The 27,752-nt window shown below is 38.1% G+C and overlaps 1 long non-coding RNA gene across 1 annotated transcript in view; it reads left to right on the top strand.

Moving 5' to 3' along the window:
• Positions 1 to 27,752, top strand: part of LOC105537088 — a 135,487-nt gene that overhangs the window by 52,757 nt on the left and 54,978 nt on the right. Inside the window, exon 3 of the long non-coding RNA XR_001005669.1 lies at positions 16,827 to 16,884. This is a non-coding gene — a long non-coding RNA (uncharacterized LOC105537088). The remainder of the gene's footprint in view (positions 1 to 16,826; positions 16,885 to 27,752) is intronic.

Raw genomic sequence — 27,752 nt, 5'->3', positions numbered from 1 at the left:
ATAAGCAGCTGTGATGTCCTCATCAGAACAGTTCTGTGATTTGATTCTGAGCATTGTTCCTGGCTATAGAGTTCAGAATCTTCTCTAAGGCACCTGGCAATTCCACAAGCTACTCAAAAGCCTTTTAAGAGCTGGATGTAGTGGTTCATGCCTGTAATCCTAGCACTTTGGGAGGCTGAGGCAGGAGGATTGCTCAAGCCCAAGGGTTCAAGACCAGCCTAAGCAGCATAGTGAGATCCAGCTCTACAGTAAATTTAAAAATTAGTGAGGTGTGGGGGTGTGTGCTTGTAGTTCCAGCTACTTGGGAGGGTGAGGAAGGGGGATCACTTGAGCCCAGGAGTTTGAGGCTGCAGTGAGCTATGATTGCACTACTGCATTCCAGCCTGGGTGATGGAATGAGACTGTTTCTCAAAAAAAAAGTGGAGGCCTTTTAATAATTTTTTTCTTTAGAATGACTGCTGTTTACAACTAAAAATCTTCACTTAAAACAGTAGAAATAAGTTTTAAATAGGTAGAAGTTCCAATTTTTTAAATAACAAAATCATCTTAAATTATAAAACTGTACACTAATATGGCTCAGTCTTCGAACTTTATAAAGAGTGCATTATGATTATAAATACACATATATTTACATATTCATGCAGAAATATGTATAGAAACATAAACATGTACATGCGTGTATGTGTGTGTGCATGTCCAAGTCACACAACTCAATATGTCACATTAGAATTGGAAGCCAGTGGCCTCCAATGCCAAACTTTAAATTCTCTTCTGTAGTTGTTAGGCCACCCACCTTCTCCATAGTCAATTGCTTTCTGTTCACTCCCTCTTTATTGAAAGAATGTACTTTATTTTTACCAAGCTGAACAGCGTTCTCCTCCTTTCCCAACCAATTTCAGCTGAGCTAATCACTGACACAAAGTGAACTAAGACCAGCATAGGCTATTCACCCACACCAGCCATGGGGTAGCATTCATTTTGAAGCAGAAACACTAAACATTAAGTGAAATGTGAAGTTGTTAAAAGGGAAGTGTGTACCGTATACCCTCAGGAACATGTGCTGTACTTGTTAAGGAAATCTGGAGGCTCTGAAAACCTTGTTCACAAAGCACACATGCTTTTCTGCAACAAGAAGTCTAATAATGCAGAGAAAACTGAAGGAAACTTCCCTGGAATCTCCACGTAACTAAGTGCTTTCCAAAGCTCTTAGCCAAAGCATGAGAATGTTTTCAAAGTTTGCCCCCTTATAGATTATAGCATTTAATCTTCACAGTGACTCTGGAGGGCGAACTAAGGCAGGCACTACTACCTCCACCTTAAAGATGGAGAAACCAAGGCCAAGGTCAACAGTAAGCTAATGGCTCAGCCAGGACTAAACCTTTGCATTTCTGGGTCCTAATTCATTGCTTTTCCCCCTTCACCATGCCATTTCTCCATGTTTCAGGGTGGTTTTCTTGTTTCCTTCTTTTGGATGGAGCTGTGTGTGAGAGTGTGTGTGTGTGTGTGTGTGTGTGTATTTATATTTGTATAAATACATATTTATATTATACATTTTAATATTTTGCTAAAATATATAAATGTACAAAATATATAAAATACTATATGATGAAGGACTGTCAGTCAAAGGTAAAGATCAAGAAATTGCTTATGTGTTCATCTTCAGAAAAGAGTGAGTAACTAGTGGCCTTTCGATGAGCCAACTGCAAGCCTGGGCTCATCTTTGACATCTCCCGCTTCCCTCCATAATGACCGTCCTTGCTCCTCTTGCCCAAGGTATCCCCGTTCATTCTCCATTGTTCAGCTTAAACATATCTCCTCCTGGGAAGCCTCCTCTGATTCCCCTGTTTAGGGTAAGGTCCTTTCATTATATGTGCTCTTAATAGTGTATTCCTTTCTCACTTTTTCATTCATTACATATGAGTTAGTATAACTATCTCTTTTTTGAAACAAGGTTTTACTCTGTTGCCCAGGCTGGAGTGCAGTGGCACCATCATGGTTCGCTGTTGCATCTACTTCCTGGGCTCAGGTGATTCTCCCATCTCAGCCTCCCAGGTACTGCAGACATGTACCACCACGTCCAGCTACTTTTTTTAAAAATTAATTTTTGTAGAGACAGGGTTTTGGCATGTTGCTCAGGCTGGTCTTGAATTCCTGGGCCTAAGTGATCTGCCTGCCTTAGCTTCCCAAATTGCTGGGATTACAGGCATGAGCCACTGCGCTTGGCTGACTACCTCTTTAGTATCTGTTTTTGCGTATCATTATATCCCAGAACCTAGCCCAGACACAGAGTGGGTTCTCAGTCAATCTTTGCTGACGGATGGCATGAGAGCACAGGAGGAGGCACTCACCCACAGTAGGTGGCTCTCCTCAGTCAGTGCAGTGCAGCAGGTAAGATGGGTTCTGTATTCAGAATATCTGAGTTTGAATCCTGGCTCTGAGACCTCCTGGCTGTGTGACTAAGCAAGTTGCCTAAACTCTCTGTATTCAGTGGCCTCATCCAATAAAATAGTGATAATATAATTACTTACCACACAGAGTTATTTGAGAACCACATGAGCTTATATATGTAAAGTACTTAGGACATTGCCTGTCATGAATAGATGTTTACTAAATATTAACAGTGATTACTTTTCATAACTAGGTGGAGAAAATGGGCGAGGTTAAAGGCAGGTTTATAGGTTCAGTGGTGGGAAAGATAGAGACTTCTTTCTTCTGGCCAAATTGGAACAAGATTGACAGAAAGTTTGAGTGTCAGAGAGAAGAGAGTGATTCAATTGAGGCTGCCGCACAGAAATCCTGAATATGTCAGTTCTGTCATGGAACTGCCTCTCGCCACTTTTCCAGGCCTTCAATTTAGGCTCTCAAAGCCAGCTTGCCCCCACACAGGGTGAGCAATCAGAGAAGTTTTGCTAATTCTCAGGAGTTGAAAGGTCAAAAGCCTAATGCATCTAGTACCTCAGAGCAATAACCTAGTCTGCAACATCAAGGCCTGAAAGTTCAATGTGAATTTGGAATGCACCAGATGCACAATTAGGAAATAGCTTTTGTATTCTGGAAGAATCTGTCCCCTTTGCAGTAGTTCTTAGTTTCTTGAAGTTCTGAGATTTTATTGTATCCTTGGAGTGATCAACTCTGTTTCCTTAATGTGTGCGATGGCAGACATCGATCTGTTGGGACAGTTGATCTAACCTGTCACTGGGTGATGGATGTTTTCCTATTGCTCTGCTGAAGAGCATTAAGTTAAAGCCTTTACTTTAGCTCCACAGATAGTTGAGACAACAGATGGCCTTTTTTTTTTTTTTCAATTCTGAGGAATTGCTGCAATAGGAGGTTCAGAAGAGTGGCGTCCATTTGTTGATGGCTTAAAATAGACTAGGCAAATAAAGAACTATTAGTGTTATGTATTCCAGGGAGGATAGTAGCTAATGAGAGTGGAGTTGGAGGAAAGGAGGGAAAACTTGGTCCGGTTGCCTTGCTGACCTCACAGGACGCAGTAAATTTGGGGTGCAATGTAGACGAGGGGAGCTAGAGGAGTTTTGAAGCAGTCAAGTTCTATCTATAATGCTCACACATTTAATATCTTTCTGGAGACCAAAGTGTCTCTTAATCAAACAAATACAACTAGAAGACAGACAATGCAAATCCATCCTCGAAAACTACTGGTATACTTCAATGAATACTTTAAAAATACTGGAACCTGTATTTTTTTTAATGACAGTTTGGAGGTATACAGACTAGATTGAAATCATTTGTCCCATTTTATGAGATTTCTATACTCAGATGAGGCCTTCAAATTATCTTGAAGCAAGCAAACTAGGGTATCTTCGATAGATGTATAGTTTGCTTTTGATCATTTAGAGGACTCAAACATTCACCATGAGAAGAAGTATTCTGTTTCAGGTTGGGCATGGTGGCTCATGTCTGTAATCCCAGCACTTTGGTAGGCTGAGGCAGTCAGATCACCTGAGGTCAGGAGTTTGAGACCAGCCTGGCCAACATGCTGAGACCCTGTCTTTACTAAAAATACAAAATTTAACTGGGTGTGGTGGTGCTTGTAATCCCAGCTACTCAGGAGACTGAGGCAGGAGAATTGCTTGAACCCAGGAGGCAGAGGTTGCAATGAGCCGAGATTGTGCCACTGCACTCCAGCCTGGGCAACAGAGACACTCTGTCTCAAAAAAAAAAAAAAAGAAGAAGAAGAATTCTGCTTTATGTAATACTAGAATATTAATGAACTCATGAGATTATTGGCCATATGCTGACTAACTGAAAGCAGTCATTGTTCAGAGCTATAACCTCATGGAAGGAATGAAAAGTCTAGTTAGAATTGCATTGTAGAAATCTTGCTGCCATCTTGACACTGCAGTTTAGGAACTTCTCAGATGGCAAGTTGCAGAATGGTCTCAAGCAAAATGTGCCCATTGATTGAATGGGATTTGGGATTTGTAATGTTTCATAAAAGACAGTGGAACTAGCTTATGACACATATTAGAAATTAAAGAGACAGCTTCTTACAAAATGCTCTCAACCACACGCACATAGAGAGCCCTTACTAATCCCCAGAGTAGGAATTGCAGACTGTAATATCTCTAGCCTACCCAGCTGTACCAGCCATCCTCCAGTGGCAGAGAATTACTCTATAATCCGCTCACAGATTAAGGATGTAAAGTGTAAAGGCTTTTAGCAGATGCTTTGGATCTTGAAGGCATATGTTGTTTATACTTCTGTTAAGGAAATCTCCAAAACTACTGTAGAATTTCAAATTATCTGGCATTTGGGAATTTCAGTTATCTTTTTTCATGTGAAAGTAGAACCAAGAGGTGGGTCATAAAAATACAGCCCACTGCAAGATGGTCAGCAGTATACACAGCAGAACTTGAATTCACTTAACATGTATGCAAGGTGAGGCAAGATCATCTGTGGATGACAATAAGGGATGCCAACTCCATGCGTGGTGTCTTAGTAGGCAAAGTAACACTTCACGTCTTTTCTGTCAAAGAACTTAGCCTTCAAGATAAAACACCACCATAACAGTGAATGCTGCTGGAAGGATGTGGTGAATGTATTCTTTGGTTTTATGCCTAGAATGCGGTAGGCACCCTGGTCAACACGTGAGATACAAAAAACTTCATGGAGTGAATGTCCAAGAATTGATTCCCATTTAAACAGCCTGGATTTCGAGAACTACAATACATCCTCCCTCCTAGTCTCCAAAAAATTTAAGGTTCACAAGAGGAAACAATGGTCATTCTATTTAGATTTAGTCATTGTCACTCACCAGAAATTTAGAAATACACCTTTTCTTCTCCTGAGGTAAATGGAAAGATTTGCATATCTATTTAAGCAAAAGGAATCAGTTACATTTTTGGTTGCAATCAGCAGAAAGAGATTCTGGTTAACCTAAGCAGAGGAAGGGATTTAATGGAAAGACATGGGGAAGCTGAATGAATTCAGGAAAGATTTAAACCAGTACTCAGAGGATATGAACCAGGAAGTCTTCAGAGGCCTACATAGCAGGAACAAATGGTGCATATGGTCAGAAGATCTTCAATAGAATATACGTTTTTCTTTTGAGACAGGGTCTCACTTTGCGGCCCAGGCTGGAGTGCAGTGGTGCAAACACAGCTCTGCAGCCTCGACCTCCCAGGCTCAAGCGATTCACCCACCTCAGTCTCCTAAGTAGCTGGGACTACAGGCGTGTGCCACCACACCAGGCTAATTTTTTTTTTTTTTTTTTTTTTTGGTAGAGGCAGGGTTTTGCCAAGTTGCCTAAGCTAGTCTCCAACTCCTAGGCTCGAGCGATCCACCCACCCCGTCTCTCAAAGTGCTGGGATTTCAGGTGTGAGCCACTATACCCAGTTGAATAATTTTTTTTTTTTTTTGGTCCAACTCTTTAATACTTGCTTGTAAAACTGAAAAGGAAGATGCTCACTGAAGATTGCAGATCAAATAATAGAAGTTTTTGTTGGTGGTTGTTTTTTTAATAATGGCCAATCAGCCCCACACTTGATGTAAACTGAAGGCTGGGAGAGAACATTATTTTCAATGAACATTCGCATAGACCAAACATGAAAACAAGTCCTCGACTTCAATTTCTATTAAACCATAAAATAAAGGCCAGAATTTTAGGTTCATAAGAGGATTGTAGATTTTTTAAATTATAGATTTTAAAAATCTACAATCATATTTATTTGCAGCTGGGAACTCCTTTCTGGGATGTCTTCCTGCCTAGTTAATGCACTTCTTCCACATGGTAAAGGCCAATGGGAGAACCTATTAGCTCTGCTTGGCTCTTGGAAGTCCAGATTTACTGGAGCCTTTGAGAAAGCTTAATATATAATAACCCTATTCCTTGCTAAGTTTTGAAGCAATTGAGAAATAAGACAAAATAGCAAATGAAGGCAAAAGTTCCTCCCTGTTTCATGACGAAGGTGATTTAGGAGATTGCAGCTTGAATCTGTGGGGGTAAGCTCTTAATATTGAGCAGGGTGTCCTTTCCCCACTTTATTTATTTATTTACTTTTTTGCTTTGTCAAAGATCAGTTGACTTCAGTATTTGGCTTTATTTCTGGGTTCTCTATTCTGCTCCATTGGTCCATATTTCTGTTTTTTTTTTTTTTTTTTGAGACGGAGTCTAGCTCTGTCTGTCGCCCAGGCTGGAGTGCAGTGGCGCAATCTCGGCTCACTGCAACCTCTGCCTCCCTGGTTCCAGCCATTCTCCTGCCTCAGCTCCCCGAGTAGCTGGGACTACAGGCTCCCACCACTGCACCTGGCTAATTTTTTGTATTTTTAATAGAGACGGAGTTTCACCGTGTTAGCCAGGATGGTATATGTCTGTTTTTATACTGGTGCCATGCTGTTTTGGTGATTCTGGCCTTATAGTATAGTTTGAAGTTGGGTAATGTAATGCTTCCAGATTTGTTCTTTCTGCTTAGTCTTGCTTTGGCTATGTGGGCTCCTTTTCAGTTTCATATGAATTTTAGGATTGTTTTATCTAGTTCTGTGAAGAATGATGGTGGTATTTTGATGGAAATTGCATTAAATTTGTAGATTGCTTTTGGCAGTATGGTCATTTTCACAATATTGATTCTACCCATCCATGAGCATGAGATGTGTTTCCATTTGTTTGTTTTGTCTATGATTTCTTTCAACAGTGTTCTGTAGTTTTCTTTGCAGAGGTCTTTCACCTCCTTGCTTAAGTTTACCTTAAAGTAATAAAAGCCATCTATGACAAACTCACAGCCAACATTAATACTGATGGAGAAAAGTTAAAAGTATTCCCCCTGAGAACTGGAACAAGACAAGGATGACCACTTTCACCACTTCAGTTCATCATACTACTGGAAGTCCTAGCCAGAGCAATAAGACAAGAGAAAAAAATAAAGGGCATTCAAATTGGTAAAGAGGAAGTCAAATTGTCACTGTTTGGTGATGACATGATCATATACCCAGAAAACCCTAAAGACTCATCCAAAAAGCTCCTAGAACTGGTAAATGAATTCAGCAAAGTATCAAGATGCAAAATTAATGTACGCAAATCAGTAACCCTGCTATACACTAACAGCGACCAAGCTGAGAATCAAATCAATAACTCAACCCCTTTTGTAACAACTGAAAAAAAAAAAAACCTTTGGTTTTTCTATTTTTAATCTGTCTCAATCCAATTTGCAAGCAACCAACAAGCATTATCTGTCTATATAGGGCTCCTTAATACTTTTTAATAATTTATTTTATTGTTTTTTAAAAACAGCTTTATTGAGATATAAATATGAATGGTAAACTGGTAGAATTTGTACAATTTGACAAATGTGTAAGTCCATGAAACCATTGCCACAACCATGATAGTGAACATCAATTGAAGGATGAATGATCAATATTTCCCCCCTGCCTTTTTGTAATCCCTCCTTCCTATTCTTCCTTCCCACTCCTCCCAGGCAATCACTAACCCACTTTCTATTACAATAGATGTATTTACTTAGTACATTTTTGGTTTAGCTTCTTTCACTCTGAATAATTATTTTGAGATTTATCTCAAAATCATTGTGGGTAAAAATAATTCATTCCTTTAAATTACTATCATTTCATACAATAGATATAGCACAATATGTTTGTACATTTGCTTATTTATGGATATTTGATTGTCTCAAATAAAGCAGCTATGAACATTCATATATGGGTCCTTGTATGCACGTATGCTTTCTTTTCTCTTGAGTAAATATCTAGGAGTACAATGTTTGGATAATATAGGAGGTTTATATTGAACTTTTAAAGACATTGCCAAACTATTTTCCAAATTGGTAATAACAATAATATATGAGGGTTCCAGTTCCTCCATATCTTCATTACTTGATGTGGTTAGTCTTTTTAAATTTTGGTTTTTCTAACTGGTCAACAGTGGCATCTCACTGTGGTTTTAATGTTCATTTTCTTAACAAAATGTGTCTACTCGCCATTCATATACAGGTTGAATATACCTTATCCAAAATGCTTGGGATCAGAAGTGTTTTGTATTTCAGATTTTAAAAAAAATTCTAGGATATTTGCATATACATAATAAGATACTTTGGGGATGGAACACAAGTCTAAGCATGAAATTTATTTATGTTTCATATACACTTTATACACATAGCCCAAAGGTAATTTTATATAATATTTTAAATAATTTCATGCATGCATCACATGAGGTCAGGTGTGGAATAGTTGTACTCAAAAAGTTTCAAATTTAGGAGCATTTCAAATTTCAGACTTTCAGGTTAGGGATGCTCAACCTGGATCTTCTTTGGGGAAGAATCTGCTCAAATATGTCTCCCAGGTTTTTGAAGTGAATTTTTAATTGGGTTGTTTGGTTTTTATGATTGAGTTTTGAGAGTTTAAAAAATACATTCTGGAATATAAATCCATTATGAGATAAATGCTTTACAAATATTTTCTCCCATTTGGTGGTTTCTGCCTTAATTAATGTCTTTCAAAGAGCATAGGTTTTAATGTTCGTATTTTTAATGGCTCATCATTTCATGTTTTTCTTTTGTGTATCATGCATTTTATGTTGTATCTAAAATACCTTTATGTCTTATATCTTTATAGTATGAGGTTTACATTTAGGTCTATGATCCATTTTGAGTCAATTTCTTTATACAACTATAGGTATTGATCCAAGTTCTCTATTATTTTGCAAAAGTTTTTCAGCATCATTTATTAAAAGATTATTCTTTCTCCCTTGAATTGTCTTTGTACCTTTGTTGAATATTACTTGTCCATATGTGTGGTACCCATATATCCATTGGTTGTCATATGTGTGGATCTGTTTCTGCATTGCGTATTCTGTTCCAATGATTTATTTGTCCATATTTACACTAATGCCAAAGTGTCCTGATTACCTTCATAATAAGTCTATATAAACACTTTATAACAACTCTTTATAATAAAATAGTATAAGTCCTCTGATCTCGTTTTTCTTTATTCAAGATAATTTGGCTATTCTAATTTCTTTGCATTTTGATATGAATTTTAGTATCAGTACCAAAAACAAAGCCTAAGATTTTATTTAGTATTGCACTGAAGCTACAGATAAATTTGGGTAGAATTGACATCTTAATAATATTAAACCTTAGGTCCATGAACAGGGTATATCTCTCCATCGTTTAGGTCATAGTTCATTTTCCTCAGCAATATTTTATAATTTTCATGTACAAGTCTTGTCCATCTTTTTTCAGATTTATTCCTAATTATTTTATATTTTAATGCTGTCTCCAATATTGGGTTGGTCCAAAAGTAATTGTGGCTTTTACCATTACTTTTAATGTATTTAACAGTATTTTTTACATTTCCATTTCCAAGTTCTAATAAGTAGAAATACAATTGATTTTGGCATTGATCCTGTACTCTTCAAACTTGCTAAATTCACTTATTGGTTCTAGGGGTTATTGTAGAGTCCATCAAATTTCCTACATAAACAATCATGCACTCTGCAAATGGAAACAATTTTGCTTTATCTTTCCTAACTTAAGTGCAGTTTTTGCCTTATTGCTCTAATTAAACCTCTAGCACAGTGTTGAATAGTAGTACATCTTTTTCTTCCCTAATTTAGGAGAAAATCTTTGTATTTTTCACTGTTAAGTATTATGTTTCCTCTAGGTTTTTCTTAGATACCCTTTATCAGATTGAGTGGAAGTTCTATTTCTGGTTCGCTGAGAGTTTTTTTTTTTTAATTAAGAACACATGTTTGATTTTGTCAAATGCTCTTTCTGCATCTGTCTTAGTCTGTTTTTCTGCTGCTGTAAGAGAATACCACAGACGAGATATTTTGCATAGAAAAAATGTATTTCTTAAAGTTCTGGAGACTGAGAATTCCAAGATTAAGGGGCTGCATCTGGTGAGTGCCTTCTTGCTCCATAATAATATGGCAAAAAGATCACATGGTGTGAGAAAGTACTGGCTTAGATCTCTCTTCCCTTTCTTATAAAGCCACTAATTATTCCATGGGCATCCCACCCTCATGACCTCATCTAATCCTAATTACCTCACAAAGACTCCATCTCTGAATAGCATCGATATATAAATTTGGGTGTTAACTTTTCAACACATGAACTTTTGGGGGGATACATTCACATCGCAGCAGCATCTATTCAGATAATGATATAGTTTTTATTTTTTCATGTGTTAATAGGATATACTACTTTCAATGATTTTTAATAGTAAGCCAAACTTTCATTCCCAAAATAAACCTCACTTGGTCAGGATGTATTATCCTTTTCATATACTCTTGGATTCAATATTCTAAAATATTGAATTTCTGTGTCTATGTTCATGAGGAATACAGTTCTGTTATTTTCTAATCATATAATGTTTTTGTTTGGTTTTGGTATCAGGATAATAGTAACCTCACAAAATAAGATGGGAAGGATTTCATTCTCTTCAATTTTCTGTAAGAGTTTGTGTAAGATTAGTATTATTTGTTCCCTAAATATTTGGTAGAATTCATTAGTGATGCCATCTAAGCCTAAAATTTTTTATATTAAGGAAATATAAGTTCAATTTTTAATAATTATAAAGCTAATCAAGCTATCCAGTTCTTCTTTTGTGCACTTTGACAGTTTGTATCCTTTTTATGTCATATACTTCATAGCACATTGCTATAATTTTGTTTAAATAGTCAAATATATTTTAAGAATTTAAATTAAGAACACAAATCTAGTATAGTTTTCCATAGTTCCCATTTATGGTTCTCCTTGTTTTTATAAGTAGATTCAGATTTTCATCTGGTACCATTTTTCTTCTACTTGAAGGACTTCTTTTAACATTTCTTGTATTGAGGTGCTATTGGTGATCAATTATTTCAGCTTTTGTATGACTGAAAGAGTTTCTATTTCACTGACTATAGATGATAGTTGTTATTTTTCCTTCTAAATATGTTGATCCACTCTCTTTCGTTTGCATAGTTTCAGATGAGAAATTTTCTGGCTTTCATATCTTTGTTCCTCTTGTGTAACACATGTTCTTTCTCTGGTTACTTTTAAGATTTTCTATTTATCACTGATTTGGAGAAATTTGATTATTATATTCCTTGGTGTGGTTTTCTTTATATTTCTTGTAATTAGAGTTCTTTGAAGTTGTTGGATCTGTGGGTTTATAGATTTCATCAAATTTGGAAATTTCCAGCTATATAATGTCAATATTTTTTTGCCTTCCCCCCTACTGTTTTACATGTATATTATTACGTGTATATTAATGATGTAATATAATGTATGATGTAGTGTAATGTATGTTACATGTACATTAATGAGTCTCTTATTACATTATATTAGCCTGATGAAATTTGTCTCACAACTACTGAAGCTCTTATAATTATCTTAAAATACTTTTTTTTCCTCTCTGTGTTTTGTCTTGAGTAGCTTCTGCTGATGTTTTCAAGTTTACTAATCTTTTCTTCTGTAACATTTTAACTGCTATAAATGCCATCTAGTGAATTTTTTATCTCAGACATTATAGTTTTTAGCTCTCATTGTTTGATTTGTTTTGTATTTTTATAACATATTCTATATCTTTTTTTAGCTTTTGGAATACGGTTAAATTAACTCTTCAAATGTCTGTGTCTAATAATGCTAACGTCTGTGTCAGTTCTGGGTAGGTTTCAATTGATTGATTATTCTCTTCATTATGGGTCTCATTTTTTCTGCTTCTTGGAATGTCTGGCACTCTTTTATTGGATGCCAGACACTGTGAATTTTACCTTGTTGGGTCCTGGATATTTTTGTGTAGCTATAAATATTCGTGAGCTTTGTTCTGGGATATAGTTAAGTTCCCTGGAAACATTTTGATCCTTTTGAGTCTTTTTAAGATTTGTTAGGCTGGACCACGGCAGCACTTAGTCTTGGTAACTTATTCCTTAGTACTGAGACGGGACCTTTCTAACTACTCTATCCAATGTTCCATAAATTACGAGATTTTTCAGTCTGGCTATTGAGAACAGACCCCATTCCCAGCCCTTTGTGACTGCAGAATACTTTTTATCTAATAGTTTCTCCAGCTTTGGATCATTTTCTCACATACGTGCTTTAATCAGCACTCTGCTGAATACTCAAAGGGAATCCTCTAAGGATCTCCAGAATTATTCTCTTCTGTATCCCAACTACTCCGTCCTACACACTCTAGCTACCTTGGCAGTTGTTTGAGTCAGAGAGCTAAATCTGATCCCTGTTATTCCATCTTGGTCACAAGTAGAAGTCAATCAATTATTATTAAATGAAATTTACAGAAAATTGGCAAGATATGTACAAAAACTCCCATATCTCCTTACCCAAAGTTCCCAATTATTAACATTTTACCCCTTTCCTCCATTTCTCTCTCTCTCGCAACATTTACATTATTCTGTTATAAACCACTTAAGCAGTAATTGCAGACCTGATGATTAATCACTCCCTGTTCCTCCAGTGTGTATTTCTCCAAAACAAATGCATTCTCCTACATAACCACCTTACAACCCTCCAAATTAAGAAGTCAACATTGATACAACACTACTATCTAATTAACAGAACACTCTCAAATTTTTCCAACAGTCCCAATAATATCTCTTTATTTTCTTGTGCAGGAGTCTACCCAGGATCATGCATTGCATTTAATTGTCATAGATTTTTAAATCTTCTTCATTCTGGAACAGTTCTTCAAGCTTTCTATCTCTTCATTCTGTAGATATTCCTCTACCTAAGTATATCTGATGATTCCTCATGTCCAGAATCAGGCCATTATTACTTTGCAGGAATGCTCTGATGCTGTACTTTACTTGGGCTATCACATCAAAAGACACACGAGGTCAAGCTCTCCCTCCACCAGTGAACAGCAGTTCACTGGATCAAATTGACGTCTAATAAGTTTCTCCATCATAAACTCGATGTTTTTCCTCTTGATAAGTATTTGGCAGGGAAATACTTTGATACTATGCCAATATTCAGTTCCCAATCAAACCTCCACCTTCCACACTCAACATTATTGATGGCTAACATTGAATTTCATGGAACCTGGTTTTAACCCATATGCACTTAGTTTTCCAAAGGCTTCAGCAACTATGATCAGCTGTTCCAGCTGTAACAGTCCTAATCTCCATTGTAGACCAATATTTTTTAAATTCCATATTTTAGAGAAGCTGTTATATCCATCTAACCATCCATCAATCCAACCATTCATCCATATATAATTCGTTCACTCATTCATTCATTAAATAAAAATTGTTGATACATCTGCCATGTGCCGGGCACTGGAAATATAAAAAAAAATAAGATGTCTGGGTGTGGTAGCTCACACCTATAATCCCAGAACTTTGGGAGGCCGAGGCTGGCAGATTACCTGAGGTCAGGAGTTCGAGACCAGCCTGGCCAACATGGTGAAACCCTGTCTCTACTAAAAATACAAAAATTAGCCAGGCATGGTGGCAGGCACCTATAATTCCAACTACTCAGGAGTCTGAGGCAGGAGAATCACTTGAACTCGGGGGGTGGAGGTTGTAGTGAGCCAAGACGGTACTACTTCACTCCAGCCTGGGGAAAAAAGCAAGACAAAACAACAACAACAACAACAACAACCTTAAGATACACTGATTGTACCTAATGTGGTCCTAGTTTTAGTAAGGAAAAATGGCATGTCAACAAATAATTACAATTTAATGTGATTACCACAATATTATAATGCATTATAAAATATATGGAGTATCAAAAAAAGCTTTATTAGCATATAAAAGGTTTCCCAAAGAGGTAATATTGGAGCTAGGTTCTTTAAGGTAAGTTCTTTGTCTTTGGGTGGAAGTGAGGGGAGGGTAAGGATGTTTGACATGGGAGCAAGAGGGAGGGCAACAAGAAGGTAAGAGAAGAGAGACTGCTGGTGGGGAGGGAGAAACAGAATGGAAAAATGTAGGTGGGCCAGTTTGGTGTGGAACAAATTGTTTTGATCATGCTTAGTAGTCCAGTTTTTATTCACTAGAGGTTCTCACTAAAAGTACAGATTCCTGGGACTCATCCTGAAGTTATTGAGTTAGAATCCCTAAGGAGGATCTGGGAATCTGTATTTTAACAGCATCTCAAGTTTATGAATCACTGCCGTAAGCCAAAGAATATTTCAAATGCTTTAAAACAAAAGTGAAATAATCAGGTTTGTGTTTTTAAAAGCTCACAAAGGGACTTGTGGAGGATGACTTCAAAAGGGAGGCAGGTAGACACAACCATCTGTGTCCTCAGTCCGAGTACTCTACCAGTTACTGGCAACACACAGACTTCCAAATCCTATCTTTTCTGGAGCTTAAGTGATCTTAGCTGAATTTAAGGCATTTGTGGAGAGGATTTGATCCAAGCCACCAGCACTGTGTCTTGTGTTTCTGAATTGCTCAGGCTGTAAGGATGATCCAGACCACTAAGATGCTCCAAAGTAGATTGTTAGAAGACACTAGCCATCAAGATCTGCCAAGAGTCTCATTGTTGAACATGTTCAACAGTTGAAGTCTATGTTCAATAAGAGGAATTGTGGTGAATATGGTTGATGGGCACTCAATACCTATTCTACCCTCCTTTTAGTGCAGTGGCTTTTAAACTTTTTAAAGAACTCAACCCACTGTAAGAAAAACATCTGATATTGCAATCCAGTATACACATATGTGTACTACAAAATAATACTTGTGCTTACTGAGTTAATGACTTCTGATATTTTCTATTCTGTTCTATTTTGTTTCTTTTAATGTTCTCATGATCTGCTAATGATGGGTTCTGATCTCAAATTTGAAAGCTATTGCTGTGATATACAATGAAGACTGCTTTTTCTCACACACTTCATCTAAAGTCCCAGATGTTTTTAGACTTTGCAAACCAAATATCCTCATATTGCTTTTGCCATTTTTGCTGGCAGGTGTGTTATAAGGGTGTTTGGTCTTCTTGGCAATGTCAGCAGAGATTTGATTGCTAGCATAGGTACATTGCATGGGTATTCAAGAGAAAGGCAATGGACATCCATTTTTGCTAGTGCAGTTTGTGTCAGGAATAGAATGGTTCTGGAGTATGTAGCATTAGTGGCTTCATAATCCTGGTACCTTTTAATCAAGAGGGTCTCTGATTGCAGTGGCTTTGTGATCAAGGCAGTGGCAATATGGTGCTGGAGCCTGAGGAGCCCTGATCCTAGAGTGGCAGCAGCTCCCTTGGTGTCCAGTACTGTGTGTAGCTGGGCAGGGCAAAGGAAGGTAAGCAAAAGGTCACTCTATAGGCTGTGTTGTCTCTCCTTCCAAGAATTCTTTATGCCACTTAAAATCTTAAAATCTTAAAATCACTTAAAAGCAGGTAGTAAATTGCTACCTGCCTAAATGAGCTAGAGAGTATTCTGTTCTCTGCAACAGAACCCTACATACAGAATAACCAGTCCTGCTGAATTACCAATGAAGTAACAGCCGAGGGGGCTCAGGACTTGCCTAAGCCTTTATTCATCAGAACTTATCTGGGTCTAGCCACAAAAATGAAGGAAGGACAACTATGTCTAACAGCATGGGTCAATCTTAGAACCATAAGGTAGAACAAAAATAGCAAAACATATAGTATATGGTTCTGTTTATATAAGGTTTTTTCTAAAACATGCAAATTAAACTATATTGATTGCATAGTGATAGATCTAAAAAGAAAAGTTTAACATTGATATGGTTTGGCTGTGTTCCCTACCCACAATCTCATCTTGAATTTTAATCCCCATAATCCCCACATGTCAAGGGAGAGACCAGGTGGAGGTAATTGAATCATGGGGGTGGTTTCCCCCATGTGTTCTTGTAATAGTGAATGAGTCCTCAGGGGATCTGATGGTTTTATGTGTTTGGCAAGTTCCTCCTTTGCCCATTCTTCTCTCTCCTGCTGCCTTGTGAAGAATGACATGCTTGCTTCCCCTTCCACCATGATTTTAAGTTTCCTGAGACCTTCCCAGCCATGAACTGTGCCATTGAACTGTGAGTCCATTAAACCTCTTTCCTTTATAAATTACCCAGTCTCAGGTAGTATCTTTATAACAATGTGAGAATGGACTAATGCAGCCATAAAAGTCAGGATATGGGGCATGAGATTGGTAAGGGTCGTGGAAAGACTTCAGAGATGACTGTGCTCTATTCTTGACCTAAATGGTCATTTCACAGTAGCTTGGTTTATGTACTTTTCTGTATGTGCATTCTGTTTTACATTCTCTGTCACACACACAAAAGATTAAAAACTACAACAAAACCTAAAAATTTTAATTTGGATTCATACAACTTTGGAATTAAAAAATAATTTATGATCATCTGGTTCATCTACTCACCAGGTGTTTGACTCTTCCTACAGCCTTTGCATGGATGATTGTCTGTCCTCTGTTGGGCCCCTTCTGAAGAGTTGGAGTTGGGTAAGTGTCACTCATGAGAGCAGGAACACAACCAGACAAACCACAACTGAGCCCTGTAGCTTTGTTTTCATGTAACTATGACTGTCCACTCTCTTCTTCCTTCAACCCCCTGCTGTCAGGTCACTGCAGACGGTATTTGAAGAACTCAAAATGATCACAAATCTATTATTAAACCTTAGTACCCTAAGAATATAACTTCTCTCATCCTGAACCTTAGGTTATAGAACTTTTTTTCATTTGGCAGGAGGATATCTATTTGTTATTTTTTGTTGTTTCTTGCAAGATGCAAGTAAGAAATGATTAATATCATAGCAGAAAAAGAGATCCAAAACACATGGGTTATCTTCAAATATAAATCACTTTCTTTTTCAAATGGGCTGATAAGGTTTAGGGAAAGGTATTGGGAAAATAGAAATGAGGGGTGGGGTGAAAGAATACCCTACTTTTTGTGTATCCTCCTTTCATGATATTTTAGAGCTCTCCAGAATGACTTGAATTTAGTAAGGGACAAGTGGTCTAGATCTAAAAGTTCATCCAACAGAGGAAAATTTGCAAACTGCAGCTCTGCTTCTCCAGTTTTCAAAGAAAGAAAAGGTTGGTTTTTTTCTGGGACTAATGTTGGTAAGATTAAATGTTAATGCTTGGAACATTTTCCAGTAAAATGTGCTGTGTAAACTTCAAATAATACACTTGTTTTGCAGGTTAAACTTTTTGTTTTTAAAGAAACATAGCACTTCAGGAGAACTTTTCCAAAAACTGTTTACTTTTTCCTGATGTTTCTTAATATCTGAAATATTTTTCTGCTAATTAGAGATTCCCAAATAAGTGGCATAATACATAAGGATAATGTATATTGTGTTTGTCCAGTAAATATTTGCTGAATGAATCACAATGAAGAAATGAATAAATGTATAAAAGAATAAGTAACCATGTGGAACTAGGTGGTTCTTTTTGAAATATACAAAAGTTACTTATTTTTATGGGGATGATTTCTGAGAATTACAGGTAATGATTTGATTATAACAAAAGACAAAACTAAGTAAGTAGAGCTGAGCTTTCTACTCCACGCAGAAAAATGAAAGTTGAAAAATGAAGAAATTATCTGGATAGTTCAGACAAAAAACTATAGAGGGAGCGAGGTCCTTTTTCATGGCCCAGATTCATTTGAGCCATCCAATAACATGACCCACTATAGTGGAATTTGGCATTAAGCAGGCTTGTTTTGGCTCCCGTCCAGTGGGGTTTAGTTACTGAATTCCTTAAAGGACATTGTTCAAACATGGTCTCCCATGTAACTCGGTTCTAAGGCGTGAGCTGCAAGAACCCTGACATCACCATGCGACTCCAGGTCATTATTTCATTGGATCAAATTATTCAGAAAAACACTATCATTCCAGTTTACCTTTCTGGGTTAGACAAACGTAAAATGAATTGCCCAAGATTTGCTGCATAACAATTACATGAAAATACCTAAAAGCTTTGCCTGCAAGGTATATTAGTAAATATGATCCTGATTCCTGGATTCTGCAAATAGAAGCAAATTGGTATCTGCTAATTCTTCACTCACCACACCTGCCTGCTATAATCTTGGTTTCTCTGAATGTATATTTGGTTACTGAAATAATTGTATTGATTTGATGAATGATAGAAATCATAACAATTAAATTGCCTACCACTCCAACTGTCATTCATGACTCTAACTTGCTCTCTGAACTCTTGTTTACCAATTCAAGAAAATACAAGGATGTTTTGCAGAGGGTGTAAGCATGTTGCAGAAATAGCAATGATGGTCTTTTTCTGGCTTCCTCAGGACTGCCACAGCTTTTTTGGCCATGCCTGAGCAAAGTTTTTTATAAAATGACCTGGGACTGGGCATTCTGCCCATGCTCACACCTGGCAAATCGTAGCCTCCCCTCCTTGGGAACTCGGATGCACACTGAGTTCCCGTTTTCTTTGACTGCAGAACAGACAAGGACCAGCTGGTTAGTGCTGACAGGGTTCACACTACTGATGGGAACACTACTTAAGTGTTCTGCATTTGCTCATTATTTATCAATGGGGAGATATTTTTCTGGAGAAAAGCAAGTCCTTTGTCTTCTATAGAGTGGAAAGTCTATTATTCCGATGGGAGATGACCTAGGAAGGAAAAGTTGATCATTCATTTCCCATGTGTAAAGTCCCAAGTGTAATTCCCCATGTGTGAGTTTTTATTTTAAAGATTTGAGTTCTAATATAAGAAATGAATTGTGGCCCTAGAAATACCAGATACTTAACTTTTTTCTGTAGCAATATAATTTTTAATAGCCAAGTATGTCATTTTTCATATACCAGGTTGCTTTTATCACCAATTTGAAGCATATATGATTGTTATAAGTATTATTAATTACTTGTATATAACTTTATACTGAAAATAACTTCTGACATCGTTGGCCTCAAGACATCCAATAATGCTATGCCATGTTTAGTGTCTGAGTATAGAGAGAACACGTTCCTGTGTAGGTGTGCAAACCTCATTTGAGTCTGGGGACTCTGAGACATAGAAAAGTGGAGAATCAGGCACTTAGCTGATGAAGGGGTAGGGAAAGAACCTCTAATGCCTGTCCTGTTCTCCCCTCAATATTCTACCTATTTTCCAATATTATGTGGGACAACATAGAAAGAAATTAAAAATAAAAATTTCTACACCTTTACCTGAAATTTGAAACTCCCAAGCTTTTATCCTTTCCCTCCTACAACTCTTTCATTTTTTCTTTACCTCTCCTTCTCTGTCTCCACCTCCTCCTCCTCTTCTCTTCTCCTCTTATTTTGCTCTTTTTAGTCTTGTTAGATCAAATATCAGGTTCTCTTTTGTCTTTATTGCTCTGTTTAACATTGAATATTCATATTCATCCAAGTAAGCTCATTTTTGCATGTTTCCCAACCAAGAAACTAACAGAACATAATAGAAATGTAACTGATACTAAGCTATTGTCCTTGAAACAGATCTCATTACAATTATATGTAAGAGATATTTAAAAATAACTCTAAACCAGGAGGCATATTTATGGTCTTCTGAAGATGAATAGACTTATTTATAGGTGAAGAGTCATTCTGTAAGATAAGCTAAAATTAATCATACTGCTGAATTTTCAAAGAGGTTAGAGTCCAAATTAAATATAGAAGGGCAAACCAGTTTCTTCCTCTTATGTATTTTAATGAAGACTAGAGAGGCTGGAGAAATATTTATATTCTTTTATTCATATTTTTAGGATTGCCTCATGTCTCAATTTTCTTCCCCCAAATCTCCCCTTTAAGTGAGGGGACTTCAAAGTGAATATGGAGATTCTCAACTCCTCATATCTTTTTGTTTAAAAGGGATGAATTAATGGGGCTGAAAATTTAAAACAACAGATGTACTAAAAGTGTGATTACTGCTGTGAATAAGACATATGGGGGAGTCCCACTCCCTGTGGTTGAGGGCTGTGGTGGAGGTCTGATTCCATCCCAGAGGAGCTGAACCTCAAGCCGCCCTAGGAAAGGACCATTGATTTCCCTCAGCGTGAAGAAGATAAGGAGCCATTGCTGTCTAAACATAGCTATCTAGCTGCTTGTGGTTAACAGGAGACCCTGCTAAGAATTTGGGGTAATTCAGTTAAAAATGACTATTGGAATGTGCTGTGTGGTAAGGGAGAAAATCTACTTCCAAATGACTTGCCACATGACTCTGATGGAATTCAAGGGCAGAGAGGAACCAACTCTTCTAGACTTCTCCGCCGACGGCAACATGGTGAAGTGAGCTGCACTCCAGAATCCGGGGTCACAACAGTTCCAGTTGTGCTTAAATGCTATCTCTTCCATTCTGGCCCCAGATATTTTTTTTCTGTCTCTCGACAGAGCTACATAGCTGAGTCATGACGCCTTGAGTGAGAAAACAGCGTCTTCAGACAGTGGCTGAGATAAGAAAAAAAGTGAAGTAGAGTCCCCAGCACAGTGGTGTGTATGTTGATATCACTGAGTTATGGACTATTTCCTTTTAGCTAGTTTCAAAAGATGACTTTCTCCATATGCAATTAATTCCACATATAACTACAAGAAACTGCATATTTTAGAACAGTTGTGTCATCAGTATGAATGTTTAAACAAGCTCTGTGGTCTCTTTCCCACAAACTGATTTAACATGTATATAAAGAGGCTTTGGAATGAGCACTTTACATTTGCTTCTCAAACTTCAGCGTCTGTTTTCAGTAAATATTGAAGATGAAACTTGCCTCATTCATGCCTGGAGCTCGGGCCGGTTACAACTAAGGAATGCGGTTCCTGGGTTTCTCGTGAATAAAATTCTCCTGTTGTTTCTCGTGAATAAAATTCTCCTGTTGTGAACCTAGCCTTTCTCAGGCCATGTCAACAGCAAAACAACAGAATGGATGTGGAATAAAGCACTTGTGGTCAATCTGTTGAGCTGGCTACAGATTATCCTAATTAATATCCCAACAGTGGGAGTAACACAGACCCACGTTCAAATTCTGCCTCTATCATTTATAGGTGGAGTGCCCATGTATTTGAGTTTGCCCAGGGTGGTTTCAGCTCACTCTTACTGCTCTGGTGTAATTATTGATAGCAATTCCTTCCTATTTCACATGTGTCCCAGTTTGAGCTATAATACATATGCTCACTCTACTCATAGCAATACCCTGCTGAGGTCTCTGTGTCCTTGCTTTTTACGGGTACAGCAGTATGTGTTGGGGTTCTATTCTAGAGACCAATTTCATATGACAAAGTCATCAAAACTGATTATAAAATAACTTAATTAAAACACAACTACATATGTGGTATAACAATTTATTGAAATATTAAGGTATGGTTTTTCTCCCCACACATCTTTTTCCTTCTTCGCCGATTTCAAGTAGGAACCAGTTCCTTGTATGCTCCTTTGCCTCAGGGACGTTTTGCAGGATGGAAGGGGAAACCCCTGAAGTCCTCTGTGACTATTTTTGTCTTTTGTAAAAGCCTCAGACCCTTGAAGAGATAATTTTAAGTGCCCCCTACTCCAAAGAAGAGAGGCAAAGGCACTGGAGGGCAAAGTGAGGAGAGAGAAGCTCTTCTGCCTAACAGGGTAGAGGAGGAAGGCTGCAGACCCCTCTAAGAAAGCAAGCAGAAGAGGTGCTAACTAAACCCATCAGTTTTAGGGTCAGCTTTACAATTTGCAAGGCCCAATGCAAAATGAAACTGTGGAACCTTTTGGTCAAATTTCAGGACTTCAACAGAAGAGCACTAAAAGAAGCTCAGGGTTTTTCTGAGCAGGGGACCCTGTGAGACTACCCATGTCACTTGTGCATAAAGCTAGCCCTGCCCAGAGGAGATGGTCCTCAGGGCGTCTAGAGGGAGGCACTTTCCTCAAAGCCTTCTAACCACGGACTGGCACCACCAAAATTCAGGGCACACGGTGGGCTTCACAGTGGCACCACCAAAATTCAGGGCACACGGTAGGCTTCACAGTGGGATGCCAGTGATACCTTGAAAAATTGGAGGTTAGAGCTCCTTCCTCAATTGTCCTCATCCCGAGCAAGCTTCCCAGGTAGTGGTATGGTTTTGGGAAGGAGAGGGGGCCCCCAAAAGGATGAGGTAGATGTTTTTACCATCTTTGAAGGATGGAGGCTGAGAGTCAGAAAATTAAATTGATTTAAAGAAATGAGGAAATTGATATGTTTTGAACACTTCAGTTTGTAGACTAAAATTTATTCAACGTATGCTTTTATAAATATTTAAGTACATAAAACCAAATGTTTAATATAAGATCCACATTGTAAATATTCCTTTGAGAGTATTTTTCTGCATGGACTGGAATGACTGAGCTTCTTAAAATATAAGTGCATGAAAGGGAAGGAAAGATGTCTGCTTTTTCTTCACTGTTGCAAGGACTTTTGATCTCCATTTAAAATTCAGATTGTCACAAACATTTTTCTTGTCCATTTCATGTGCAAAAATGCTCTAAGAGTCATTGAATGGTAGATTCTGTGAGATGAGAAATTTCCATGGCTTTGGTAACTGATTATAAATATGAGCATCTCATTTAGGAGGGAGTAAATGTTTTTTTAAAAGTCACAATTCTCTGTAATAGTATGATATTTGAGCAAGTTCTTTAACCTCCTATATAGCATTATTATCTGTAAAATAAGAATCATACCTCTTGGGTTGTTGTCAGGACTAATGAGGTGACATACACTGTACCTGGCATACTAAATGGTGGATCCAGGACATGACTCTGCCATGTTAGTCATATAATGGGGACCCAATTTCTAGTTTGTGGTTACTTCAGGCTGCTTCTTCTTCTCCCTCTTCCTCTTCCTCTTCCTCCTCCTCTTCCTCCTCCTCTTCTTCTTCTTCCTCCTCCTCCTTCTCCTCCTCCTCTTCTTCTTCTTCCTCCTCCTCCTTCTCCTCCTCCTCCTCCTCTTCGGTTGTAAGAGAACCCCCAACCACCATGAAGTGCTGGATTTTTTTTGTTTTAACATTAAGGTAAATTGCCTTGTCTACAAAAGGACAAGGTAGCACCAATCTCCTCAGATGCCTATGGACCATGGAACAGATTATTTCATGCTGCTGTCAGTCACTCTTGGCCTTGGGCAGACATTGAATCATTGGGGATTAGCGTCAAAAAGGACCAGAGAATCATTGCCTTCACTGGTCTTCGAAGTGCATAGCTGGGAAGGGCTCTGTGGAGGTGATTTAGGGACTTTCTAGGGAGCCCAAGGGGCCCTCTAGCATATGTGGTCCCAGACACCTACCTCCCATTTTGCCAGAGGAAACTCCAACAGTATCTGTTTTATATATTGGCCATCTAAGTCAGATTTTAACAAAAGGGCTCTGCAGCCATGAACATTTGAAAATCATGGATCTGGTCCAACCTTGTAATTTTAGAGTTGACGAAATTTTGAAGTAGAAGACTAAGTGTCCTAACCAACATCACATAACTAGTTAGTGGCAGAGCCAGGAGTAACCCAAGGTCAACTCCCAGTCCTGAACAGTTTTCCTTCTAGCAGGCTGCCTCTTGCTGAAAGATGAAGCTAAAATCGCAGATGTTGCAGGGTCAAGATTAACACCTTGCAAATCAGATGTACAAAAACAGTAGCTTATTTATTTTCTATAACTGATTTAATCTTGCTCTGAAGCTCTCGTTTCTACAGATGGTGGAAATAAACTTGCTAAGTTACAGTCTCTTCCAGGGTGAAAAAAAAGGGGAAGAGGGCTTACTTTACTCAATTTGATGCTGAAACTCCCTATCAGAGTCTATTCTCTGCTTTCTATAGGTCTCCCCTTCCGTCCTTCTTCCCAAAACGATGTCTAGATAATGGAAAAGTTATGGATCTGTTACTGGAAAGGGGTCTCAATCCAGACCCCAAGATAAGGTTCTTGGACCTCAGGGCAAGAGAGAATTCAGGGTGAGTCCATACAGTAAAGTGAAAGCACGTTTATTAAGAAAGTGAAGGAACAAAAGAATGGCTACTCTATAGCCAAAGCAGTGGTATAAGCGGCTCAATTGAGTATACTTATAGTTATTTCTCGATTATTTGTAAACAAGGGGTGGATTATTCACGAGTTTTCCAGGAAAGGGTCAGAGATTTCCTGAAACTGAAGGTCCCTCCCCTTTTTAGATTATGTAGGATAAATTCCGAATGTTACCATGGCATTCGTAAACTGTCCTCATGCTGGTGAGAGTGTCTTTTAGCAAGCTAGTGCATTATAATTAATGTATAATGAATAATGAAGATGACCAGAGGTCACTTTCATCGCCATCTTGGTTTTGGTGGGATTTGACTGGCTTCTTTACCACATCCTGTTTTATCAGCAGGGTCTTTGTGACCAGTGTCTTATGCCAACCTCCTATCTCATCCTGTGACTAAGAATGCCTGACCTCCTGTGAATGCAGCCCAGTAGGTCTCAGCCTTATTTTACCCAGCCCCTATTCAAGATGGAGTTACTCTGGTTCAAATGCCTCTGTCATGTTCTCATGGAGGCAGGAGGAGGGCTGTATAAACTTGCAGGTTGTGTTTCTCTGCAGGTTGCTGCTGCTGTGCAGCTGAGGTACAACCCCTCTCGTTCTCTGGGTATCAGCCTCTGTTCTCCCTACATGCGCTGTGTAAGTGTCTGCAGCTGGTGTAATTTGTGGTCTGTTCTCTCAGCATGGGCAATATATGGTGATAGCTCCCATGGAGCTAGGCCATCTCTCCCTGGGAAAATTCTAGCCAGGGTACTGGTGCCATGGGAAGGCCATCTTCAGAACAGAACTGGCTGCTCTTTAGGGAAGCTTCTCTTTATCAGGCACCTAAACGACTGAAAATTAACTAGAATGCTATACATTCTTTCCTTAACATTTTCTTGAAGTAGAAAATTAAAAGCAGACACGTAATTATTTTGAAAAGTAAGTCTTCCTGTTAAAGACAGCAGACTAAAACCACTTACACCATTCCCCTTTCTAAAAATCCAATGAAAACAATAAATGGAACAAAAATAGAAGGAAAAAAAAATCTCCCCATCATGAATGAAATGAGGAAACAGCTATAATCCCAAACCACAAACTCTGAAGGATACCTGCCACATATTGTGAGCATGGATGAAGATAAGGGAGACCCTTAATGCTGACAAATGCCTCTTTGAATCTCAAACAGGATATATATTTATCTAAAATTAAGTGAAGTAAGCTAGAAAAGTCAAGCCAATTGTTCCTTGATTAGAGAGAAGGGCATGAATAAGACCAGGGGAGAACAGAGACTGTCCTTAGACATATACTGAGTTTGGGATGCTACAGATTATTCTCTTTCTCCTTTGTACTTTTCTGAAATTTTTGAGTTTTTTTTCATAAATACTTTTTGCTGAAATAATAGTCATTCCAACAATCAGTAAAAGCTAAACAACCACCCTCCACCCCCACCAAAAAAAATAACAACTGGTTTTGTTAACTCTGCAAAAGGGTTAAAGGATAATAGCTACACTGGAAATCTTAGAGAAGGACAGCCTTTATTATAAAACCCTAATAGGCTATAGAGTATAAAAAGATAAATCAGACCAGAGTCTGGAAGAAGGGGGAAGAATAAATTGAAGTCCAAATTGTTCTGCATTTAAATATGGGCTCAAGTAGTAGGACTTGACTGAGTTTATTACTCCCAACAGTCAAACAGAAAGAGAAGGAGTGAGGAAACCAAGAAACAGTGGAATTAGGCTGGGAGTGGAGGAAGTACTAGAACTTGGGTTGGCAGAATTCATCTTTGTAGTTCAAGAAGTCTGAAGTTTTACAGTTATTGGCATCACCTGGATAGAAGACTTTCTTGGCTTTCTAAGCTTTCTGTCACATCCATAAAGATCTTGTTTTAATTTACTTGTTTACTTTATTTCTTTATTTCATGAGGCTGAATAGAAATGAAGGAAACCAAAGGAATGAGACAGTACTTGTGGGTAGGAAATGACAACAGAAGTCTGAGCTCTGAATCAGAGCTAATTAGGGAAGCCATGAGCTCCTCCCATCTTCACCCCCAACCTACCCCTTCCCTGTTCCAAACTCCTTCCCTACACCTGCAAAGGGGTTTGAGCCACTTGAATCTGCACTTCAGCTGACCTCTAGATTAACTGCACTATAAGCTTTAGGTTGGGAAGGAGAAGGACAGAGCTGTTTTGACTGAGTCCAGGTAAAGGTCATTGCAAGGAGCAGGGAAGAAGAGGCAGTGCAGGGAGATCAACATGGCTTCTGTTCACAGGTGACCACTCTCCATTTGAGGCCACCTGTATCCTATCTACCCACCCACTCTCACCATTTCTAGACTACTTCTCTTTGCCCAGTTCATCAATCAGAAGTAAAAACAAACAAACAAATCCAACAGGTGAGAAAGAGGATGACACAATGATTCTTAATGGTATTTGGAGACCTTCAAGGTCTCAGTCCTTGCTAACACACCTGAGCAATGTTTTAAGTCCAGAACACACTCCTTCTCATTTTGAGGTCTTTGTTCTGAAAAACAAACCAGCACATTGTGCACATGTACCCTAGAACTTAAAGTAAAAAAAAAAAAACCAAAAAAAAAAAAAAACGCTAAAATATTAAATACAGAATTAATTCACTTTATGTATACCAATTCACTCCACCAGTATATACTGCTCCGAAACACCATCTAAGCTGGATTATTCAATAGAAACAATGTGGAAGGAGGCCAAAATGTTATATAGTGTACTAAATATTTGCCTTCAAATTTTCCAGGGATATAGCTGCAAAATTTCTTTCACCTTTTAAAGAAAAGTTAATTTCAGAGATTGTAATGCATACAAGAAGCATATTTACAAGAACATTTTCTATGTAGAGGTCTCATTTTCCCATGGCCATAAGCGCATCTTAATTCCTAAATTTCCCACACCCCTCAACTCTCTAAGCTATTGCTACTGTGAAGATTATCTGAGACACACTGACCTCCTCAAACCTCGCCCGGATGATTGTTATCCAGTGCTTAATGGTGGTGATGGAGTCGGGGTGGCAGATAGCCAAAACGGTGTCGCCCATAGTGGTAGCTTTATTTAGTTCAGCTCTCTTTTCTTCCAGTTTCTTCATGAATTCCTACAGCAGAAACAAAGACTTCAATTAACTGTTGGCATTGGCTGAAAACAAAACTCTGGTGACATTTGTTTGACTGCCAGAACTAAACAAATAAGCAAAAACTTCAATTGGTTTATTCACAGTGGAAATCATTTACTAATTGGGGAGGAAAAGGGGACAAAATAGAAAAAGTACTTTCTAATATGTACTTTAAAATACAAGTACAGTCATCCCTTGGTATCCATGGGGAGTTGGTTCCAGGATATTGTGCGTAATAAAATCCAAGGATGCTCAACTCCCTCATATAAAATGATGT

This window comes from Mandrillus leucophaeus, unplaced genomic scaffold, assembly GCF_000951045.1.
Source record: "Mandrillus leucophaeus isolate KB7577 unplaced genomic scaffold, Mleu.le_1.0 Scaffold169, whole genome shotgun sequence".
In the NCBI taxonomy this organism is placed as follows: domain Eukaryota; kingdom Metazoa; phylum Chordata; class Mammalia; order Primates; family Cercopithecidae; genus Mandrillus; species Mandrillus leucophaeus.
Note: the sequence above shows the minus strand (reverse complement) of the source record. Positions and strands in the feature narration are given on the sequence as shown.